The following is a 5440-nucleotide window of genomic DNA, read 5'->3' on the forward strand; positions in this document are numbered from 1 at the left end:
AGGTTAAGAAGGTTAAGAACAGGGGGGGCTTAACCCTCAGGAGATCAGACCAGAATTAAGTGAACGTAGAGTACAGGCACAAAACTTCACAAACAGCTAACAAAGACTGATAATTTATTGATTTTTTATTATTGTTGTTGTTGTTTCAGTCTATTTTTGATACACTAGAAAAACACGGCTACAATGGAAGGTTACTTGGTACATGGAAACATCAAAGAAGGGTGGCTGTTTTTATTGGTGGCAAATTGGTCAGTCACTCTGGTTTGACTCCTACAGTTCAATAAAGGTGGTGGAGTGATTATTATTAGTGTATTATTATGACTATCCATTGATTATAATAATATGTGAATGAGCTGAGCTCCTGTACTCATCTATACGTAAAGTGAGAAACACAGCTGATACTCCAGAAGGAAGTCAACCCAAAAGTAGTGGGGAAAAAGAGCGCGCACTTAAATCTATAAAGAACCGGGACCTTTGCAATGCATTTCAGACTAACTAGCTAGCGGCAGCTAAGTCGCAGCATTATTTTAGAACTGGGGTGTAACTTTTGACCGCAAAACATCTAAGGTCAGACGTGCACATATATTGTCTGTAGTGTGCAAGCCAGGTTTTTATTTGTCAAACACAGAGCAGTTGGTTTATTAATTACATTCTACTTTCTGCTGTTATTCGGGGGCTGGAACTAAATGTTACTAACAGCAGTGATAAATACTCACTTTCTTGGAAAACCTTCTTATGTCCATTCTTCATCTATCTTTTCATGCTCTGCTCTATCCAGACAGCTGTCAGAATCAGACAACTCCCTTTTCATTCAACCAAATTGTAGAAACGTGACCCTTCACATCCTCAGTAACGGTAGTGGCGTTACAAAGATGGGGAAAGTAATTAATTACATGACTCGCTGCTGGAAAAAAAATGCAGTTATTGTCTAACGTCGGCCCGGTACTGAATTCGAGCAAGGTCACAGGGAAAACGCGGAGTGGATTTTCAGTAATGTGGGCGTTCTCTATATGAACAAGTGGGAGGGATTGGATAATTACGCACTGAAGGGGCTCTCTAGCTTACTCTATGAAGTGAGGGGAAACTGACTGATTCATGATAATATCTGATTTAACAATGATAGGTTATCAGATTATTGATTTAAAGTAATATTCTGGAAACTTCATTGTGAATGTGTCAGCATTTTTTGCTGTTGTTTTTTTTTTTTCCAAATAAAACAACACCAAATTATTTGGGGGGCTTGAGAATATTTTAGCCCCTAAAATAGGCCTAACGACACCACTGGTCTTAATCATGTTCTGTCCCCAGCTAAAAGTGTACATGCAGTTTATGCTATTATATCGTCCCTACCAATGTTGACACTTGAGACCAAACCTACGCCCTTGATGAGGAAATACATAGCAGCCCGTTCTGCTCCTTTCACTCTAAACCCGTGGTGGTTATTTATTTTGACCAAATTCATGTGATTTTGTCCCAAGTTTTTTTCTTTAAAGTGTGATAACCAAGTCATTTATGAATATTTTTTCACTTTAAACCACTCAAAATTGTTCATTGGCATTAGACCTATCTACACATATATTTTTTATTTAAAAAAAAAAAAAAAAAATTTAATGCCCCCATGGACATTAATAGTAGTATTATTCTAATAGCAAAACAAACTATGCTGTGTGTATATATATATATATATATATATATATATATATATATATATATATATATATAAAATAGAGAGAGAGAGAGAGAGAGAGAGAGAGAGACAGAGAGAGAGAGAGAGAAAAAAAGTCTAATTTGAATATTTCAAATGACATAGTTAGAGGCCCAAATAATTCCATAAATCATAGCAACGGAATTTTTTATGCATGCCCAGTTTTTACACAATGGCAGTATTCTGAATCAAACTAAATTCTTGTGATTTTGTCCAAAGAATGGCTTTTCCTTTGAAGTGTGATAACTAAGTCATTTATGAATATTTTTTCACTTTCAACCACTCAAAAATGTTCACTGGCATCAGACCTATCGACACATAAAGTATATATGTTTTATTATTATTATTCTTTTTTTAATGCCCCTATGGACATTAATAGCAGTATTATTCTAATAGCAAAACTAACTATGCTGGATATGGCGGAAAACACAGACAAGGCTGAAAAAGCAGTTTCTGCTCTCGCACCCCTCTATAAAATAAACTGCTGTATTTTAAGCCAAAAGAACTGTTGTGTCTGATAGAACATTATGTCTATATGCTGCCATAGCAGAGTCATGGCGCATTAAGTCCCCAAACAATTTTTAATTTGTCCGTTTTACCCTGAAAACCCCCGTTTACAGACGTCGCGCAACCGCTTTTGTTTCAACCCAGCCATGAAAAGAAGGTGAGTAATAGTATTTATTATTTGAAATGCCTGTCATTTTTAGCTTTGAATTATTAATTGATGTCTAATATTTAGGTTTTGTTTTGAAAAATGACTTTAAAAAATTATTCACTCGCATATTTTAAACTCATAAACAAATTACGTCACAATGAAAAAATTGGCGTCTGTAAAAAAGTCGAGGATATCTACCTCATAACTATTGATTAATTGTATTTTTTTCGTTACTGTCGCATTTTCCCCAATATTTTAGCTGATAAATAATTGATCCAAAGAAAAATGGGAAAAAAATATTTAAAAGGGTAAATATATGAAAATGAAGATCTCGACCACTCCTTGATGTCTGCGATTTCTGCATCACGACCCTTGTTATACTACCAACGTTTACCCTTAAAATTCACCCAAAATCCAGCTGTGGCCATTCACAGCTGTGTCTTGACACTCGGCGATACATGCTACATGGAGTTTTTGGATCGAAAAGAGGTACGTACGCGATAATGTCATGTTAAAATCGTGGCGTCTTTAATTCTACTCTCGCGTGCTCTCACCTCCAGTTAGGGTTTTCCTGTTTAAATTTTTTAAATGCCCTCCTGTTCAAATTTTTTCTTCCCCCAGAAAATTGAGATTTTAAACTTTCCAATGATGTATCACACATGCATATAGGACAATTTTGAAAATTGCCCAAATTGAAGGTCTGAGAGCAGAACTTACGTACTTTACTTACTTAGAAGTCAGTAGGTAGAGTGTTTTCCGCCATATATATATACATATATATATATATATATATATGTATACTGTATATATATATATATATATATAGAGTGGGGAGAACAAGTATTTGATACACTGCCAATGGGTTTTCCCATTGGCAGTGTATGTATGTATGTGTGTATGTGTATATATGTATGTGTGTATGTGTATATATGTATGTGTGTATGTGTATGTGTGTGTGTATGTGTATATATGTATGTGTGTTTATATATATATGTGTATATGTATATATGTATATGTGTGTGTATATATATGTGTGTGTGTTTATATGTATGTATATATGTATATGTGTGTATATATGTATATGTGTATGTATATATATGTGTGTGTATATATGTATATATATGTGTGTGTATATATATATGTGTATATATATATGTGTGTGTGTATATATGTATATATATGTGTGCATATATATACATATATATGTGTGTGTGTATATATTAGGGCTGCAGCTATCGAATATTTTAGTAATCGAGTAATCGACTGAAAATTCTATCGATTAATCGAGTAATCGGATAAAACTTTTTTTTTTTTTTAGGTAAAGAGCAATTATAAATATACATGAGAAAAAAAAGACGTTTAATCAAATATCGCACCATTTTCAGTCAGTGTCTTTATTTTCGATGTACATTGTTGAAAACAGCCAACAATTGCATCTAAGATGTGACTAGAAATAAAAGTTCACTGCTTTCACTCCAAAAACTTCTAGATCTTATGAAAAAAAAACATATTTCTTACCTAAAAATGTAAATACGCTTGATAACACACATCACTTGAAAGCTACGTGATTTTCCCACGTGTTTCAATTGAATTTCCATTTGTGTCAAGCTATTTTTAAGTTTTAGTTAAGTTTTAAATTAGTCTAAACTGTAAGTACTGGTAGGATTTTGAGTTTTTGCAGTGTTCAAAATAAATGTATGATACCTGCTGTATTGGAGCACATTTATTCAGCAGTCACTACTGAGCTAAAACTGACAGTTAGCTTTATTATGTTTTAATTTTACACCCTCATCACTCTACAGCACTATGTTTTTACAGATTAAATAAAGCCTGTATGTAAGACACGTTAGCCACGCATCGACAGTGGTCATAATCAATAGAAACCTAGCCCTCCGAAGGGCTAACATTACATGAACTAGTGACAGTAACTTTATATTTATTAGCGATGAGAAGTCTACTGCTTAAAGATGGCGGCTGTTTGCTAACGCTGCCCAGACGCGGCCGAGTCTGTCATTTTGCATCTAGCCCTAAATGCATGCGATATCTATGAGACGCATCGGACACTACCTGCTACCAAACTAGCATTATGTGGGCGTAGTTTTTAGCAACGTCGGCGTAGTTTGTAGCGGCTGTTGGCTGCGGTAAGTTTTTTTTTTTTTTTTTAGTGCTTCTTCCTCTGCGCACGTCACGTCAGCGCGTTGTCCCGCATTAAAAGTAGTCCGGGCAAAACGTGATGCTTAGAGCTGGCAAAATTAAACAATTCCTCGAGGTCAATAAAATTACTCGGATCAGTTTTTAAACTCGAGTTGCTCGAGTATTCGTTTCAGTTCTAATATATATATACATATATGTGTGTATATGTATATATGTGTGTATATGTATATATATATATATGTATGTATGTATGTATGTATGTATAATAAAAGTTTAATTTGAATATATTTGATATAGTTAGAGGCCCAAATAAGTCCATAGGTCATGATAACAAGCTTTCTTTGCAAGCAAATTCATGTATTGGCCTTTGGCGCCCCTTAGTGAATTTTGGGTGTTAAGCCTCTCAACACACAAATTCCTCTATTTCCATGTTTTTGGCTCACCAAAGAAGCAAGTGCATGAGTAATCACGGAAAATGCATTATAACACATCAGGTTTACAGCATATCAAAAATTCTGATTTATAATGGGAGTCAATGAGCCAGAACATGGCATTACTACAAGAATTTAGTGCGAATCACTGCAACCTGTTTGCAAGAAGTTAGAAAATTGCAGCATGGTGCCATTTTGATCTTTACATGTTTTTTTTACTATCCTGGGGAAATATTAGCTCCATTTTTTCCAATGAATTGTCTTTGATGAAACCCAGAAAAAAAAACCATAAATGGACAAATAAAACCGATGGGTTAAGGCGGTGCCTTTCACAAACTATTCATTAGTAAAGCGTCACGATATTTATCTCACTTAAACATTTGAAAGCCGTAAAAACTGCTTGCGCCAACTGCATTACCCCTCCCCGTCACTAGCGGTCGACAAAGCAGAGGAAGCGAAACGCCGCTTTTTTTTTATCCCCCCAGAAGAAGCGTC

This window comes from Corythoichthys intestinalis, chromosome 13 (genome assembly GCF_030265065.1).
Source record: "Corythoichthys intestinalis isolate RoL2023-P3 chromosome 13, ASM3026506v1, whole genome shotgun sequence".
NCBI lineage: Eukaryota > Metazoa > Chordata > Actinopteri > Syngnathiformes > Syngnathidae > Corythoichthys > Corythoichthys intestinalis.